Source organism: Anopheles coluzzii, chromosome 2 (assembly GCF_943734685.1).
Source record: "Anopheles coluzzii chromosome 2, AcolN3, whole genome shotgun sequence".
Classification (NCBI taxonomy): domain Eukaryota; kingdom Metazoa; phylum Arthropoda; class Insecta; order Diptera; family Culicidae; genus Anopheles; species Anopheles coluzzii.
In genome coordinates, this window is record NC_064670.1 from 89,223,058 (window position 1) to 89,243,436 (window position 20,379).

The following is a 20,379-nucleotide window of genomic DNA, read 5'->3' on the forward strand; positions in this document are numbered from 1 at the left end:
ATCTTGAAAATAAAGATTATGCATAACCCTGCTATAGATCAACACATAACCTTGTCCATTTGTTAATTTTAGAAATTTAAAACAAGCTTAAGAAACTTCAGCAGAACTAGCCATTGTTTATAGTAGTGTGTGAATAGTCTGATTTAACACTATGCGTGCCAATATAATATGTTGATATACCAGAGGCATACTGATGCAATTAATGCTGTGGCCACAAAGCCGTCGTTATTTTACCTCTTTAATCTCTAATCCTTTTCAAAACACTCATCATACACTGAAGCTTCCAATTACATCCATAAACATGTAAACAAGAGAATATACAATAACAAGTTTGAAACATGTGAAAATCACACACCAGGGACAGCGATAGCTGCGACGCAATCAACCCTCTATAATCGAATTTGATTTTAGTTTCGTTTTGGATAATTTCAACACACACTATGTCCACCGAAGAAATCCACTGTCATAATCAAAGAATACCCTGACCCTGGCTTACGATTATGATTTAATAAAACAGCAGTCTGCTAAACTAACACATTGAAGCACGTTTCGGGTGCGAAGTAATCCCTTCCATTTTCGTTAAAGGAAAGTGAAATTTTCCGATTGGATGTTGCAGCAATACTGCAAGCCACTCTTGAACGCCCTAAGCGACCATCCACTTCAGACCACAATGCCAGCTCAGTTCACACACACACATACTCACACACCGAATCGACCGAAGTGGAATGTGTATTATCCCAAGTGCGCTCTTGATTATCTGCCAGATCACCCGGAAACAGCTCGACCCCGGTCGGTAGGAGGTAGACTTTTGCAAACGTGTGTGTGTGCGTGTTTTTTTGTTATTACGAGCAAAATGAAATTTTGCACCTACTCATTCCCGACGATGATGGAATGGGTATTGCATTTTTTCCACATGATGCTACGTGGAAATCGCATCGAGAGAATTCAATTTCTTAGCGTACATCCCGTTAAAATGCCTAGTATTTTAGCATACAAACACACACACAGCTACACATAGCCACTCTCGTCGTAGACGAACGCCCTAAAAGTTTCTGAAAAAAGTGATAACACTAGCGAAAAGCCTGGTACCCCGTGTGTCGCTAGCAATTATTTTCATCCAGCGCAACCGAGCACCGATCGGAATGGCTTCCCTATGTTGTAGCAACTAATCCTTCGAACATTAGCCCGGAAGCAGATGGTTGGAGGGGTAAACGGTGCACAAAGACGAGCCGAGTAAAGTTCCGTGTCCTATCGCCAACAGCAATACACATCATCGGCAACAGCAGCAGTGGGTAGCGCCTTCATCGGCATGCGAACCGAATCTTGTACCACGGAGCCGTTTACATAATTAAGAGAATATTCTTCCGTTCCGGCCGTGTATGGGTGATTGGAAAGTTTAAAATTAAATTATTTTCAATTAACTTGCGCTGCTTCCTTCAACGCAATGGAACACGAATAAGCCATATTTCGGAGCATACAAACCATCAACAGAGGGAGGATCATTAGGCGCAAAGCTGTGCATTTGAGTGTACACATTCCCTTTTTTTTGTTGCTGGTCTGGTTTGGTCATCCAAAATGTGTTTTTTGCGGCTACTAACAGCAAACAAATCGCTATGTTTTACGAAATAGAAGTAGAGTGAGAACGTGAAAACAAAAATCAATCAACCATAAACGGACATGAAGAGTCCTTGCAAGTCTGACCCAGCCCGGGAAACTTCGGTCGAAAGCAGCACTCCGGTAGTATCCTCATGGTGCTACAATTTAGCTCGGTATTCAGCTAACCGGTACATCGTTAGGGTAAATTCATTGAACGCAAAAAAGAGACAGTATGAAAGGAAATAGTAATGGTATGAATAAAGAAAAAAAAAGAAAACTCGTGAACGTTTTTTTTCTAATGGTCATTTTGCAAAAGGTATCGAAACAAGATGGTTTGTATAGTTAACGACGGTGAAGTAGAAACACCGTTTGATTCGACACTATTGATGTTATGGAAATCAGGGAGTGTTTGTGTGTGAGATAGAGAGTGAGAGAGAGAGAGAGATTGCGAGAGAAAAACAGAGCGTTGGAAAATTGCGACCAATATCACGCCTTTGCGCTCTCCTTCTTCCACCATTTTAATCAACGACTCAAACAAACGATTCCTAATGCGTTCATCAGACTTGACACCAGTGCGCACAATGTTTCGCCAAACAAACAGATTTAAATTAATTCGCCGAAAAAATTGAGCAACTTTCAGCACCACTTTTCGGCTAAATTAATGAACCCTAATGAGCGATTCTTCAAACTTCTCGGTACAAGCGGCGAATTTTTGAGAGCCACATCGCGCAATAAGATAATTATCCCTTCGTACCAATGTTAATGCAAAGTTTCGTTTGAGGTTTTCACCTCAAAACGGGGTGGCGTTACAGTCGATTAAACATGTAACCAGCCAGGATTGTGTTTTTTTTTTAATTTGTACCTCGTTCGTGTGTAAAATGGAAAAGTTTAATGAACAAATCTTGAACGCATGATTCGTTTGTAGATCAAAAGGGCGTTATTTTCCCTTGGTTCAAAGCGTTGGAGAAAATTGAAGTATTTGTTTGCGTACTTAGTGGGATTGGTTTGGTGGTGAGTAAATAGAACTTGTGAGCTTTTATTATCGCCTTGGTTATGAATGTGAATGGTTATGAAGGCTTGTATGCAGAATAACATCATGTATATTCGATGTACTCCTTCAAGTATTAAATATTACCTATGGTCTTTTTTCCAATACCTGAACCTAAACTTCGGTAACATAGACGATTTGCAATTTGTGGCTCTGTTCCATCATATACATATCATCATCATATATATTAAATGATAAAACTTATTTAAACAGTTTCTAGAAGTATTGAGCTCTGAAACATTTCATAAGAATGGGCGGAACACATTAAAATTAAATTTTCTATAAAAAAGTAACGAAAGACCGGATGTTTGCATGTACCAAAAAATTGTCCAATGCGGACACCATGCCACATTTTGAGGACTTTGCACATTCATATGATCTTTTAATCTTAAATATAAAATATTTCAATAATATAATTTATTTGTTTTTAATTTTGGCTAAAATTATAGGATTACTATGCAATCTAAACAGAGCACTACAATAGGATATTCAGGATTCAGATATTCAAAAATGCTTCATTAATGTGCGGTAAGTATGAAGTACAAGTGAAGAGAGTTGGCATGGGATCTTTAGCTCTCTTCTGATATCCTGAGATAATTTCGACTAGTTTTGCCGCAAATATTCATTATACTGAGTTTTACCGAGACAAAGTACAGTTAAAGAGTGAGAAAAAACTCAATTTACAGAAATCGATGGTTCTAGCGGTTCAAGTATTAATTATTTCTCCTCTTAATCTGGATTGAAAAATGATGGTTTAAAGCCAAACAATTAACAGCAAAAGTAATGAATGCGACATACTAATTTCCTATAACAGTGTTTCTCATATAATAGCGGTTGTTTGTGTCATTTTTCCGTGTCCAACATAAAACGTTGAAATGTTATTACACGAATCTTTTCACTGAGGACGTATCATACATTTAATAAAATAATCGCTGAATCAGTACTCTACTCTGTAGAGAAATACACAATGCAACATTTTTAAGAATTAGAAAAGAGTAAATGTAACGAACAAAATTACCGCTTCAATAAAATTAGATTACTACCATCAATTTCCCGGCACAAGTAATACCATGCTTGTTGACGTTTCTCTTCCCACATTTTTCACGCATATCAAAGAATGTAAATGTGATTGCAATCAAGAGTGGTTTGCCTGTTATCGCATGGTTGTCGTTGTTGTTGTTTTTTTGTGCTCGGAATTCTTTAATCCATGAATGACACGGAAACCACATTTCACAGGCGAATCCAATAAGACATTGTGGCAGGCATGATGGCTTAATTTGCTGGAGCTTTTGAAACGCTTGTGTGCTTTTGGCAAGGCACACGGCTTTATCTGTGACATATTGCCCAACAAGATTTCCACCCCGCCACCATTCCCGACCCCGAAAACCGGCAACAATTGCAAACACCGGCATCCCTTTCACACACACGCACCGGCATTCCGACAGCATACATAATCGTGCCGTTATCGTACGCCTCACAAAACCACAAATGGCTTAAAGCACCCAAAGGCAGCTTGCGCTACGCTGCACGTTAGTCCCGGTCGGCGCCACGCGGTTGTCGGTGGTCGCTGTTGCGTGGAATGAGGTTAGGCTTCATCGTGGAGTTTCGCGTCGCATGCATGTAATTCACGGTGGTTCGTTGGAGCCCAATTCTTTCGCGTCGCCTGCAGCTTCTTGAGCTTCATCGCTGAGCCAGGCAAACACCGCAAAGATTTTTTCGCCCCCTTGTGTACATACTGAAAGCGAAGAAAGCGGCAGCCATATGAAGAATGTGTACTCACAGTTTGTTTGCACATCTGGGTGATTTGGGGCAGAAGCGTGAGCTAGCTCGGCAGCGAGTGTAAGCTGAACAGGTGCTCATTTTCCCAGCATGCAGAGGGTTTGACGCGATGGGACAAAAAAAAAGTATCCAGAAAGTACTCCGCCCGGCACTGAGTGCTGTGCAGCGGCTCGATTAATGACGCGAATCTGATCGACTGGATCTGTGTTTCAAACGAATAATTCATGGAAACCCAGCAAAGCCTTTTCCCAAAACCATTATGTCGGTGTCGTAACCGATTCCATCTGTGCAGAAACTTTTAAGTACATTAAAAAAGCACCGAAATTTCCGTCACTTCTAAGCCGCTGGTGAGCTGAGATTGTACCAGTGCTCTAGTGTGACGGGGAAAATTTGCACGCCAAAGTTTTGCTGCGTAGGATAAAAGCCAACACAGCCCAACGCATCGTATCATAGAGATAAAGTGCCTCGAGGCTACAGGAAATTGTGGTCCCTCGGCTCAAAATTACATAAACCATAAAACAAACTTTGACCGTTTCGTGGCGATTCGTGCCATTTACGGACTGCCAAATGGACAAAAAGGTAGGCGGGCAGTGTGCGGTTGGAATCGTGCAAAATAATGCGGCCAACTATGGCCGTCGCCGTAACCTAATCCGTCCACCCGGTTCGCTGCTCCAAGCGATCCATCAGCGAGCTTTTATTTTAATTTCCGGTATCGACAACGATTCGGCGCCATTCGGGAAATGAAAATAAAAGCACTGACCGCCACTACTGACGGCTGTGCGGATGATATAACAGGATCGCCAGCAGGGCGATCCACCAACGAAACCATTATTGCAATAGCCGGGCGGTTATCATCAGCGGTCGGTTGCGATGCGGGACAGCTAACGAAAAGCAGAGCGGTAAAATGATGGCCAGAACACAGAACGAGAATTCCGACGACATAACTGTCGGTAATGGATTAATATTACTTGTGAATACTGAAATGTAGTACTTCACCAACGGGCCCCGCAAGGATGCGCGGAGGTCACGAAGCTTCAGTAAACAAGCTCTCAACCATTGACCCCCATCGTAGTTGTTTATCGTGCTGCTGCAGCTTGAGATTTCGTCCGAAACGCTCGGCTGAATGTCGGCACGGTACCATGGTCGAAGGTGGTTGAAGCACGTGCGGTGGTAGTGCGGTTGTGGTTGGGACACTGGCTGCCTTTTTTTGACGCTCCTGCTCGGTGAATGAAAAGCGGACTAGCATTTCAATTCCGCCGGTTCCCGCCGGTGACTGGAAAATTTGGTGGATGTTTTCAAATGGAGCAAAATAAAAGTAGTTCCCGCTCATTCGCTAGGACAACTTCCTGGGAAAAGGCAGGAAGCAAGCGGCATGGCGAGGGCATGTTTTTCCAGCGATGTTTTTATTTACTTCATCTTGAAGCCTGTTTGGCTTACAGCGCCCGTCCGACGGGGGAAGAATTTGATTACAACATTTTCCAGCACGAACTTTGCTTATCAACATTCCGTTCGCACGCGATCCAAACCTCTCCTGCCTGCTCGGGAGGATTGGTCGGGTAGAAATTGTTTCGTTTGATTTGCTGTGTTTCCCCATCCCCCACGGTTGGCGTTTGCTGCGAGTGCTTCAATTGATTGTTCGCGAGCGGGCTGATGAATTAGTGGAAAACTGTGAGCGTCGGTTTGGAAGGTTTGCCCATTTGCCAGAGCTTTGATCTTTGCCCACCGTGTTATGATGTTATGAAAATGGATTATTCGCTGATGCGAGAGGGTGTGTGCTTTGAGATGAAGTGCCCCATTCGGGTGCAGCTGTTTCCGTCGTTGTTTTTTATTGTGGATTTTGCATCTAATCTTGCCTAGCGCTTTCGATGAGCTAGAATAATTACACTGAGCAGAACACACACATGCAATGATTTACGAGAATGAGAAATAGAAAGAAAAAATCCCAAAGTTATTTGATTTAAATTATGTTAAACCCCTTCTCCCAACGGGAGCTAAACCAATCCTATGCAGACGGTAAATCAAGTGCGAAATGAATTTGCTTTTTTGGTGCTGTCTAGCAAGGCAAAAACGGAAACCCATTTTTCCATATCGTTTGAAGAGCGACACTGAAACTGATCTTTCGTTCTATTTGTGTGATGGTAAATATTTGATGTATCTATTTCCCAAAAAACGGAATCCATTTTGTCCCTTTCGGCACGGACCGGTGTGACCCTTTACTAATGCCGGCTTGAATATACAGCGGGACCCTTTCGGCGAAAACAACGTTGTCCAATTGTTCCCGACACACAGGATCTACGAATTCGGATTGGGCGGGTTGGGATTTATTATAAACACAGGCTGGCAAATGGTTTGGCCGGGTTTTGGATGACAATTCGTAAGCTTATCATATACGGCGACCCGAATAGCCGAAAATCCACCCATAAAAGGAAATGCTCCCAACAAAACCCGTATCTACTACCTCACCGGCTGATGTGCTCTGCTAGACCCTCCAGGCAGGGTTATGGGGTTTGCAGCGAGATATTACTCTTTTACCATTCCGATAACGGTATTGCACAATATATAGTTACGATGATCTACACTGCACACACACACCACCGGCTCCGTCAGTCCCTACCAGTTTCAGGGTTGCTGATTGCAGAAGATAAAGTTTCCCCAGCTTTGCGATAGACGACAAACCCATTATGACACGTCCATCAGTCGGCACGGGGCCGATAACCCGTGTTTGTTGCACTGGATTATGTGTAGGTGCGGTAACTGGAAAACGTTGGATTGCGTACGCGAGACCTCAATGTTGTCGCGTGCGTAACTGTCCCATTAAGCTGACGAGGCTGAATGATAGCCGATAATAGTGCGAAAGAGCTGTTGCAGGTGTGACAAGAATGGGGAGAAGTTATAGTAGGGCCTTTCTGCCACACTTCAATGCCGGGTTGGTGGAGTGGAGGAAACCTGTGATGTTTATGCGCGTATTATTTTGATTTGAATGGCGTCTGGCACAAAAGATGTGCATTTGATGAACGTTGAGTGAAGTAATACCATCTATACATACACTCGTCTATTATGCAATTCGCACAAACAATGAAAGAAATTGCAATGGATAAAGTTGGAAATGTTGATTATATTGTTCAGGTTGTGATGTAATGATTTAAAATGATTGTTTTTAAAGAGGCACACTGTTCCCGTCTTACAGGACAATTCTTCAATTTCTAATGTAACGTTTAAAACAATGTTTTGTTAAGTGTTTTGCTTAGTAACTAGAAAATATACCTTGATTGTATGAATTCATCTATTTGTATTTTTTCAATTACCAAGTTTGCTGCAAAATAAGAGCTTTCATTGGCGATTGTATACGTTTGAGCAACAGCCGTGAACAGTCTCACTTGGGTGGCATTTTCACTTCATGTTTCTCTAATGTACCTGGTCATATTCTCCTATAGAATTTTATCTTATAGTATAGAATTTTCAATCCAAAATAGGTTTCACTTTAAGTACTTTATTTTGATTCCAGTTTTTTTATTGTTGTAGCTTCTTCTTCTTTGGCACAACAATCGTGGCTATTGTGGCTTTCAGTGACTCACTAATTACCTATAGCAGGATAGTCAATCCTACGTATGGGGGTACGGCCCAAGTGGGGCTTGAACTCATGCCGGGCAAGTTATTAAGTCGTATGAGTTGACAATTGTGCCATCAGACCGACGATTGACCTCCTGACTTTGTTGTAAATAGAAAAGGCAAAGTTGAGGCAAAGAAGAAGAAGAAAACACCGATTAAAAAAAAAGTTTCTCGATAGATGATTTTAATCTCTAGTCCGAACCATATAATTATAGACAATACTATCTTACCCTGCTATGTGACCAGTGCTGTATCAAGATGTAAATGGTTTTTCATTTTTACCCGGGTAAATATTGGGTATTTTTGTTGAAATGGTATATGTAATGTATTTGTGTCACTTGCATTAAAAATTTTTCTCAAAAGTTTTTATGAACCAAATTTTGCCATTTTTTTACGAAGTGTAGGCAAATATATGGTCTCTTTAGCTAAATAACTGATAAAATTTATTCTATTTCATAAGAGGCTATGATTCAGAGCAAATACTTTTTCCTCAAATTGGGAACTCAAAGATGTTTTAGGACTCAAAGGAAGCAAGTCTTGATAAAAAATGGACACGTTATAGTTTGTACATAACATGACCGTACAAAAGGAATTGACAACTGTTGAATGATATGTTGGCAAGTTTGAGTGGACGCGCAACAAAACCCACACTCACCCCAAATTCCACTAGAACAACCTATTTAATCTGTGGGCTACAATTGTAACTAAATCGTCTTTGCGGGTCACATGAAAATGATTCTTGCACAATGTAATGACAAACTTTCAATAGATGATACATTGCTTTTCACTTCAAATATCTTTCGGATACCGTTCTATCGCAGCCATATCATAGATACCAATTTACATTCAATATGCAAAAACTGACATTAGGTGTTGCGCTATGGAAAAAACCGTATATACCCGGGAAAATGATGTTTTGTACCCCAGGATTTTTTCCCGAACTTGAAAATACCCGTTTTGGTACATCCTCGTTTGACGCACACACATTAGACACCAGTAGTTGATCTAACCGCCAGTCCAGTTCAAGACAAAAAGAAGAAACTACTGTATTCATTATTGGAACAAGAATAGCCTTTTTAAGTACACGAAGGCTGCAAAGCCTCTTCATTACGCTGCCGCCGTTCGAGCCTTAGATTCCAGGAATATTTCATAACAGCACATTTCTGTGTAGTTTTAGGATGTTCTGAAAAGAATCTTGCTGACGATTTCTCGAATTCCCTAAGCCTGAGGACGCGGTGCTCAGTAATGTTAAGGAACAGAAGCAACGACCGTTCCCGAGCTTTGGCACATGCCAAATCCTAAGTGACTTATCCCCTCCCTTGCCTCGTTATGAGAACAGGTGTCAGCTAGATGGCCTTGGGCTTCTAGTGGACCGCTGTTTCCATGTCCATGACTCCATTATTACAATCTTGCCCCTTGATAATATTGATTCTGCAATCTTCATTTCTTCTATCTACTAAAGCTAAACACATCTTCACTGCTTTCGGCGGATTGCCACACAATTCGTGCTGCTTTAAATTATGGTCTGTTAACAAAGGTAATGAGATAATTACGATTAAAAATGTCTCTAAAAAGTAATTATCGTCATAATACTAATAACACTTCATATTAAGAATCTAACATTATATACAGTTTCATGTGAACTTTAAAAAAAATCGGATAAACCATGAAAGGTACCAATATTTGCTAGAATGAAATAATAAGAAGGGATTCGAACAGGCAAATGTACAATTATTCTGCCATTTGATTCGGTTTGTACAACTATTGTGAAACGTCAATAAAGCAGCAGAAAAGTCAACCTTTCCCACGTAGTAGAACCGTACGACAAGCCTATTATTGTACAACGAATGAAAAAGTTAAATCCTCCCGGGGTCAATCTGCCAAACCCGGCCGTAACTGTTGGAAATTGAAGTTAATCTCTTTTTGATAAGGACCTAGTTATTGGACAGCCTCCGGAGAGTAGTGTGACAGATTTAGGCATGCTGTTCACAATCACCTTTAACAAATGTAATTCACAAGGCCGTACGGTCCCTTAGCCGTACCGTTTTGCGCACTGCGTCCCCACTGCATTGTCCACTTTTTGCAAGCCGTACACGGGCGGGCGGTGCAGGATTCAACCTGGGGAAAATCCGATATCCAGCCCCAAAACACCACATCACAGACTCGACCCACATCAGGCGAACGTGTGTGTGTGTGTAGGTTGTTCGCATGAAGTTTTCCGTGCCTTCCCTTTTCCCAACGCGCAGTGGGGCGGGGCAGGGATGTGACTCTCAGCGCCATAATTGAGTGCGGTTAGCGAGTGCGTGCTGCTTTCCGGCACTAAGGTGAGCAGCACCCACATCCGGGCAAAAGCATGGTGGACGATGTTTAACAAATAGGTCGAATAAAAGACCCGGGCCAGACAATAGAACGTAGGGGTGGAACGGGCTGCCTCCAACACACACACCCGCACCCTCCCCGTTGCGCGGGGAGTACAGGACGATGAAGTGCAGCGCAAAATAAACTTCACATTGAGCTTTCGCTTTAACGACTCGCTACAAGGGGTCGTGGTTGAACTTTTTCGAAACAAAAAAGAACTAGCTGCACACACACACACAGAGGCCTACAAAAAAGCACATTTAAATCCATACGCTCAGTGTTCCATTTGTGAAATGGCCCCGTTCGGAATCAATGGCATGGGGACGGAGGAGGGAGTCAGTTACAGGACCTCCACCAGCCTCTCAAAGGACATTGTTTTGTGTGACGGGCGTAAAGGTGCGGGAGTAGCAGCGAAGAAGCAGAAGCAGAAGAAGAAGAAGAAAAATACATAACACGACCGTGCGGAAAAAGCTGAAACGCCAGCATCCGTCCGCGCCAACACGCAAACCCCCGACCAATCCTGCCTCCAGTCTCCTTCTCCTCCCTGCAGCACGGAGGTGGGTGAGGCACTGTAAGCACCTCAGCGAAATGTTGCTCCCCACATTGGGTCGTGGGTGTATGTGTGGGTGCGTTTTTGCATGTTTTTAAGTTTTTACTTTTTTGAAATTATTCCGCTCTCTTGTGCCATTCATCGGTGTTTTCCCCGTCCATCTCATATACCTGTGGGAAGAGGAGGAGACGGAGGAGGAGGAGGAAGGAGAAGCAGTTTTATGGGTGAGCGTGTACGCTAGTGAGTGTGTGTGTGTATGCTGTGCACGATTGCAGGCCATCTTCAGGGGATTCATTTTTCACGTTCACCTACCATCTAACTTTAATGAACGCTATTGTTCTGTTTTAACATAATGTTTCTCACCAACGGTGTGTGGTTGCACTGAATGGTCCGGTGCTCTGAATGCACACCCTACCCTCCATCGAAGGGCGTCTTGGGCCGGCTGCTCCTCTGCGGATATATTCCCCATGCATGCCGGGACATTTCCCCTAACACTATAATCCATCGCATACGTGGTGGAACGTTCGGAGATTTCTTATAGGCTTTCGCATACGCTTCATTTTTTTCTTCTCCCGCAGTTCGTATTATTATTCCACTGTCTTAATGAATGCTCGCTCGGTCGTTTCCACCACCGGGCCACCACCGGGCGGCCCGGGACCGAAAGGAAATTTTCCTACCGGCCCGATAGAAATATATCACTTGGCTTGGAATAATGCGAGCGAGAAAGCGTAGCGTTATGGCACTGCCGTACGCGAACGAGAACCGAGCAAAACGAGCTGGAAAAAGATAAACACATCCGATAGCGTGTGCGCGGCGGCGGCGGCGGCGGCGGTGAGCCGATGCTTTGGGCGAGGAAGGTGGAAAACTGTTGAAAAATTCCAACTAACGACGGTTCGGTGGCGACGAGCGACGGCAGGAAGCAGAGGCTACGGTTATCAGGTCCTTTTGTGTCCTGTGCCGTGCTCAGCAAACATGTAGTTGCCGTTCCCCGGACAAGGGCAGAAGCAGAATTGCACAAGCACACTCCGCCGCTGGAAGCGATGCTGGACGAACGAGCTCTCGGCGCGGCCCTTCGAAACGAGCATTTGAATCAAATTTGTTCTGGCCGGTTCCTCTGGCCGGGCTAGTGCAGTGAGAGAGAGAACGCCCGTGAACGTTTGCTGCAACACGTTGTTTGCTGGCATATTTTTAGTGCCACATTTTGATGAGAATGTGTGTGTGTGTGTGTGTTTTTTTGGTTTGTTGCAGCTGCAATTGCTGTTTCTGCTGTTGTTGATGTAAGGAATGTAATGGTCTCAATGATGCGGCGAATTATGGAGAGTAATTGAAATAGCTTCATGGTAATACGACCGCGCCATTTTCACCTTTGTGTGTGTGTGTGTATTGCAAGCGCACAAAAAGCTGGTCAGTGTTTTCCATTACCATTGAATGATTCTGTAATTACAGAGATTCGTGTTTCAAATGGAAGTTCATTCCGGGGAAACAAGTGTAAGCAAAAGACGAACCGAATTCAACGCAACCGCTCGTTGGGTGCGAGTTTTGGTGAAACTGTTTTATAATTACCAAAAAAAATATTTACTGGTGTCATTCATTAAGAAATAAAAAAATGGTTTCAATACGCTTTGACTGAAAAAAGCTATGTACGTAAGTCTGAATTATTTCTGTGCACAATGTTGTATAAAACAAATCTATGCAGGCGGTCCCCGAGATACACGATTAATGGGGACCGAGAACGGCCGCAAAAGACCGCGTATCTCAAATTTCCGAGTAAGTGGAATCTCGTAATTACCAGCCAAAATATCACTAATCTTCGTGTAATGTTGCAAGTAGGAGGTGGTTTTAGCCGCGCGCGTCAAATTAATTATTTGATATAATTCTGACTGAATATAACAGTTTTAAACCTTTTGAAATGGTTTTTAACATTCGATCAAAAGGGAAATTATCTGGAATTTTATAATTTTACAATACAATTTATAAACCCGCGTATCTCCGAATCCGCGAATAAGAGGTACCGTGTATCTCGGGAACTACCTGTAGTTGTAATTAGAACAAGAAGAAATAAAATGAAACATGAAGTTTTAAGCGGGAAACAATTGGCAATAGAATTCATTGATTGGCCTGTTTGATGGGTTGAGTTAGAAAGCTGAAATTTCAGCCTGTCAGTGAAAGTATATTTATCGTTCAGGTTGGGCATTTTCTATATCAAAATGACAGTTGCATTACGCCGTAAGTACACCGATAATGGAAGATATAATGCATTTTAAAAAGGGATTTTTACTAAAAAGAGTCTGCATATATCATATATCATATATCTGCAGGGGAGTCGTTGCGTTACGATTGGTTCATAATACCTACAACAGGTATTCCCCGATATACATGCCATACTCGATGTACGCGATTTCGCTATACGCGATTTTCTTATTTATTCTTGACGCTAACGCGACACATCAAATATCAAATGCAAAATAAATTCCATTTTGTCGAACTTCCATTTTTAAAGGTACAACATTCCAATATTCAGTTGAAATCAGATCAATTAACTGATTTAGTGGCTAAAACCTACCACCGCAAGCAAAATTATATGAAAATTATGCTAAAAAAACAGAAAACCTCGAAATTGGACTTACGCTAATATTCGAGATACGCTAAAGTCTCCGGGCCGCATTACAGGGTTTCCAAATCAGTTTCGAATATAAACATTGTTATTCACCGCATCTAAGATGTTTTTCAACAGCTGTCAAATGGTTTATCTGTTTGAAAATGAAATTTCAGTTTCAACACATAACAAAGAACTGTCAAATTCAATCCAGCTTGCGTCGTGTTGAAAATCATACTGTAGAAATTAGGAATTATTATGATGGAAATTAAACGTCATAGCGATGTGGATCAACATTTTACATGCGTTGAATAACAATTTTTACATTCGAAATTGACTTTGAAACCCCTTTAATTGCGTATATCGGGAAATACCTGTGTTTCATTTCCAAGCTAATATAATTCTTAACTTCTGTAATCACTACTTAAGTCATAAACGGCGACCCATTAATGGAACAAACAACGACAGGCAATATCAATACATTGTTATCATTCATACGGCTGATTGATCGAATGCTAAACATCTGATAACTGGAACCTGATAGTACAAAGCACCCTAATATTATAGCTTTTAAACGAAGCTTGTACATTAATTGTGTTTCCACTCGAACACATCCTCATGGTAACTCATCTACAAAGCAGACAAACCACAACGAGCACTTTTCGCTGAAATTAATCTCCCACAATGTATTCAAGAGAATCCGAGAAAATGGGCTTGACAACACCATTACCAGATTGTAAAGAAAAAAAACGAGCATGTATTTTCAGAAGATCCGGTGCAAAGGCAGAGTGGAGCGAGAGACTGAGGGTTGTTGCTACAGCAGACCCTAAAGCAATTACTTTGGATGTAAATTTGTGATTACTTTACTTTTTTTCCTTCCTTTGAGCATTTTCTTCTGGACGAAAATCTGGTCGCAAAGTTAGAGCTAAATGCATCGCAAAATGTATTTCCCGTTCAGTTGTTTCGCTCAAAACTGCTGTTGGGGTTAGTTAATCTCCGCCGCTAAGCTCGTTTTCTGAAGAAGAAGGCAAAAAAAAAACCATACACCCAGTCGGGGGCCAATCGAAAACCAATCAATGCCTCTTAAAGGGGTTTGCTAAGCGTTGTCTCCGTTTTTTTATCCGTTTTTTTAATTAATTCATTTGCCCATTTTCTTACGCCCTTTCCATCAACATTTTCAATTAAATGTCTCGGGACATTTATGGCTTTCCTGGCACGCTGTCAACCACGCGTCCGTTTTATCGGGTGACAGGTGCGGCAAAGCAACAAGTCCAGCATCGTTCCAAACCTCCCACTCGTCACATCGTAAAAACGGGCACAAACACTCACACATTCACACACATTTACACACAGAGTGGTAAAGGATTCGAATTCACGTCACACGTTTACTGGCCGAATCGATCGCATCAAAGAAACTATTCCACTGTAAGATTGATCCAGACAGTCTTTACGATTAATTATACAATTTATGCACCACGGCCTTATCCCCCCGTTGATGATGGGATCAGAGTCTTTTGCTCAAGATTTTCATCACTTTCACTGACTGACTGACACACACACACACGCTTTCTTCCTCCTGTCACGAATGGCACCAAATAGTACGAATTGCTCACACCCGCCTGGTACGTGACGAAGAAACGCGCGGAGAAATGCGAAGTATTCCAAAAATAGTTTAACCACCCACAAACACACACACACACGCTCAAAGCCACGAACCACAGAAACCACAATAACTCATAACGGATTATCATATCCAAATTCCCGTTCCTTGCCCGCATGGCATGTAATAAAGTCCACCCAGACCTCACAGTACGAATTTCGAACAAGAGAAAAAACACACACGCAAGTTACGATAGCGTTAGACAAATAAACCGTCTCAGCGACACGGCGTTCGCGTTGTATCGCCGCTGTTCTCCTTTTCGTAACTCCCATATGCTAACGCACCTACCAAACGTGAGGTACAACACCATCCTTACCGGACCGATGCTCACGGTCAACTGTGTTGCCGTCGTCGTCGTGGTCACCTTTGAACCGAACCGTTCGGCTGACACCGTTCGCGGTTCCGCTACCACGGTCGGGTGGATCCTCTCGGGCGCTGGGCACTGCGCATGCGCGTAAGACCGGTTGTGTGGAATTGGCGGCAAAACGAGGATGCAGCACAGGAACCGCGCGAGAATATGCAATGCCGAAAAGGTGCAACTTATGTTTCCTCACCGGTAGCGGACTCGGTCGATCGTAGTAAGCGCTGTTGGGAGCGGCTGTAGCAAAGGGAGCTGTCTGTTTATGTTCGAGACTGGAAAGTGTTTACAAAACTGGTAGCTGCGGGACGCACCCAAAACCGTCGTTAAGATAAAAGTGGTGCCTAAACAGAAAGAGAGAATGTGTATGTGTGTGTGTGTGGGAAAAAGTATCACAGTTGTAAGGGGAACCCATTCAATCTGAACAGTCCAATGGCGCTACGGTGCATGTTTTTCGCGAAACGATCTGACCACATTGTTCCCCCGTTTGCCGGTATGGAAGCACTCGGCTTCGCACGCGTTTGAAAATCCCCAAACGTCTTACGCGCTGAGCGCTCGGTGGTGTCGATTCGAGCCAAGCGGTGGTGGGGCGTTGATGATCTAGCAAGGTATTTTGCGTTTCTTTCGGCTCGGATTGCACCACCGACACAAAAGGAAAAGACGCACACGTCATGCCAGCCAAGTCTTTCTCGGGGAGGGTATGTAAGATAAACCGCGCCAATCCAGCGCCAAATTCCAACGGATTGATTGATACTTCCTTTCACCTTGTCGGCGGAGAAAAAAGGAGTGTCGTAGCTTTTTTATTTTGTTTTTTTTTTTTTGCTTGCTTGCGACATTCAAGAAGCCACGCTTTCTTCTTATACCGTGAAAAGCGAGACGGTGAAAGAGTTGACACAGCGAACGAATGGCGCTGATCGTTACGCTTTTGCCGTCGATATATCCGTGTGATTTATGCGAGAATTAAAAAAAAAACCGATAGCTGAAAGACATTTGCAATCAAAGCGGATCTTTGAGAAGAATCTTTGCCAGCGCTGAGCACATTTTCTTCGCTTTGCATTATTTCAGCATACTTATGGTGTTATGCCCTTTTTTTTAACAACCTGTGGCATGAACCGTATGCTTTTGCTATGCAGCTAGTTATGCGTGTAAAATTTGCGATTGAAGAAAATGTGTTCGTTCCTTTCGTGCTTTCTTTCAAGACAATTAAAACAAACAATTTTTCGAAGCAAGATAGCACGATCCTTCCCTTTGATATATGCCGGAGTTTTCGTGGGCGGTGAAACATTCAAAGGTTTAGCCAGCCACGAAAAGCCGAACAACTTTCCACCAGGCATCAAAGCATTACTGTGTGAGCCTTTACCGGTCTCGGTGGAATCAAGCGCAGACCACACCGACACTCGACATGAACTTAAACGTCCTTAGGGTGGACGAGGAGCGCCAAAGAAAAAACAACGCCCCGGCCTTGCTAGGGTGAAACATTGCCCCCCACAGCCAGAACCATTTTTACCCGGCCCGGCGGTGGAGTTCTGCATAATTGTTCAAATATTTTCACGAAGCTCAAATTTGATTGAACCTGGCAACATAAATAAAAATAAACGCCCTCGCGTCTGGAGGTTGGGTAAACTTGATAGCTACTCCCTGGCCCAGAGCGGGCCAGAAGCGGCACAGGATCAGATGAAGCTACACGATAAGAGAAAATAGGCAGAAGGAATTAATTCCGCTTTTCATTATCAGCACATTCTGACCGCGCGCCATGATACACTTTTCCCACCGTCTCTGTCGCTCTCTCTCTCTCTCTCTCTCTCTCTATCTCTATTCTTCCACCTCTGCAAAACAGGAGAGTGAAGCGTATGGAGTTGAACCGAAAATAAATCACTCGTATCCGTTGAGCAGGCGAGCGGCTTCAGCAAATGCGATCCTGTTCCACGACACGATAGCGTTTTCTTTCACCGCCCAACAGCAACATCGCAAGTGGGAGTTTGGACTCGCGGACACCGACACCGCGTAAACACTCACTATTATTATAAAAACAATAAACGCTACGCAGGTCGACCACTCGCAGGACGGTATCCGCTGGCTGGGACTGACAGGACGGACTGCCGTGCTGATCGTGGCACGTTGATCCAGGATGTCGGTGGGGCAATCGGACAAGTAACTAAAAATAGTTGCACGTGGATGGCGGTAGCAAAACGCCGAGCGGACGCCCTTGCCATAGTTTGGCTGTGACTAAGAAAGGCTGCTGGCGTTTTTCGGGCGAATACAATGTAGTGAAGCAATTTGCACAAATTCCTCCGGTCGGTGTAGCTGGGCGGTGATGTGATAATTATTAATGATGACGGTTATTAGTGGAGGTGGATTTTTGGGGGTTTACTTATGATTATTTCGTTGCACGTGGGTATTGAGCGTTGGGGAGGAATTAGTACAGCAATTTATTTGAATCTCACGCCAAAGCTTTTCGTGTGTGCTTTAAGACGAACGAATGCTGATGTTGATGTAGAATTGATAGAAGGAAGAATAATGAAATAATAAATGAATCTTTGTATTGTGTACACAAATTCTAATTTCAGAAACGTATAATATTTAATAAACAAGTGATAGAACAAATTAATATGTGTATGTCATCAATCTTTCATTGTGTCCTTATTTTTATTTATATTTTAGATTAAACGACCTATATTTTCTCTGATTTTTTTTCAGTCGTACATATAAAATGATTCAGCAGAACTTATTAAATAGTTACGTTCAGACACGGCACATCTTTCTTCGCGAATCTTTCCCCTTCCACCAGAAACAAGATTCGCCAATATTTTTGCGTTCACACACCACGAATCGTAGCAAAATACAACTATCGTATTTTAACAAAATAATTCGTAAAACACGGGTTCTCGTTGTAAGAGATGCGCAATATACAACCGATAGAACTTTTATGATTTGGAAGCAATCGAAAATTAATGTTTAAACACGAAAAAACACGATATTTCTCTCGGCCTGTCAAAAGATTGCAAGCAAATCCATTTTTGTTATCCATCCAGCGATGGATAGTTTGGATTGCTCGAAAAAGATTCGCCACAGGCTGGTAGACTTTTCCTTACTTACTTACTTATCCGACGCTACAACCGCTTTGCGGTCTTGGCCTGCCTCAGGAGTGTCCGAAACCGCTCACGGTCTCGCGCCTTCGTCCGCCAGTCCGTTATCCCGGCCTTAATAACGGACGCCTCCACGCCATCTTGCCACCTCAATTTGGGCCTACCACGCCTCCTCTGTCCTTGTGGACGGCCTAAAAAGACTTTTCCTACCTCAGTGAAAAAGTATGTTTGACAAATATTTTCTAGCAGAATATGCCGTGTCTGCACGCGGCTAATGGGAAAGGAAGCTTTAATTCAGCGCTGTATAAGGGCTGGTAAAAACACTAAACAGATAGTGGGAGTAGCCTAGCAAGTAATTAATTGTTAAAAAGTGTAATTTAGGGAAAGCATAAAGAGTAATGGGTTCAAACCTCAAATGGACCGTGCCGCTATATGTATTACTGACTATCCTGCTATGGGGGGTAATCCATAAGTCACTGAAAGCCAACTCCACAAGTGGTACAGGCAGGCCTTGACCGACAACGGTTGTTGAGCAAAATAAGAAGTAGATAAAGAGTAAATATGCTCGTAATCGGTACTTTTGGAAGGACTTGGACTTTGGAAGGGAGACTGTGAGGCACTATTAATCCAAAAGAGTAGCAGCTGGATGCATTTGTTCGAAGTGAATGAAACGTACGACAATTCTGATTTGTTAAAGGCAATGTTTTTTTTTGTGTGTAAGCAACGTTTGTACAATACCTTCCCAATACGGTCATCTTAACATCCCGGTTGAACTGGGAACTGGGCGATGATCAAACGTGTTGAATGAGTGGCCAGATAAATGTTCTGTCATTATCTTTTCGAGTGCCTATAGTCCTTTCGTTGCCTTTACCCTTCCTTAATTCAATTATTTATTAGGTTCCTTCTTGACCTCGCCATCCTATCTAAGCTATTCTCAGACATCGTCACTTGTTTGCCTTAACAATCAGTTAAGGCTCTATCTCATGCTTTATCTGTCTCTTGTTGGACTGCTCACACCATGGAGCACGATGTAGCACGTCGTTGTGACATGGCTCGGTCAACAAGAATTCTCCAGGATGCTCGGTCCTTGGCTGCAACTTCCCATTCGAATGTATTCATCTAAACACCAGATCTCCGACAGGTCTTGCTTCATCTGATCCAACTATCGTGGTTGATGTGCTCTCCTGCCTTTAGTACCAAACTGGGGGTCGCTGTCAAACACCTTCTTGGTGGGGCATAAGTCCAGCATCCTCGTAACATGCCCCAGTATCTTTGTCAACATTCCTCACCATCAAAATGCTCGGTTCAACGAATTACCTATCTCAGAAAACTACTTATCTGATTATTTTTGTTTTTTCTGTTCTCTCCACTGATGCCGCTTTTTCGTGGCTGTTTTGCGCCTAATGCTAATAAAGTTCGGTAGGCCATTTAGCATTAACACATCTAGTTACAACTTCCGAGCAATAAAGGCGTATGTGGTTTAAAACACATAGTTCACGACTCATTATTATATGTTACTTCATTGGTACGTTAATCCGTATAACTAATGCTTGTAGTCTATTAATATGTAATTAAAACAATGATATTCCTTTCTTTCACGTGTCCTTTAAGTTATATTACTAGTTCATTTATTAAGTCTAAAGATTCGCCTCACCTTTACCACCTATTTCGATTGTTCATTTCTCCAGAATTCCATCATTTTGAGTTGGAACCACTGATGAACATCACATACTGTAGTA

At 42.7% G+C, this 20,379-nt stretch overlaps 1 protein-coding gene across 4 annotated transcripts in view; it reads right to left on the minus strand.

Moving 5' to 3' along the window:
• LOC120950663 (G-protein coupled receptor dmsr-1-like) overlaps positions 1–15,590 on the minus strand; it is a 28,704-nt gene extending 13,114 nt beyond the window's left edge. The window contains exon 1 of one of the 4 annotated variants that reach the window (XM_040368887.2): positions 15,485–15,590. The gene's annotated coding sequence lies outside the window, so the exon portion shown is untranslated. Of the gene's footprint in view, positions 1–15,480 lie in introns of all 4 variants that reach the window. The other 3 variants (XM_049605602.1, XM_040368888.2, XM_049605601.1) reach the window with 3 other exon arrangements.
• Positions 15,591–20,379: the final 4,789 nt, after the last annotated feature.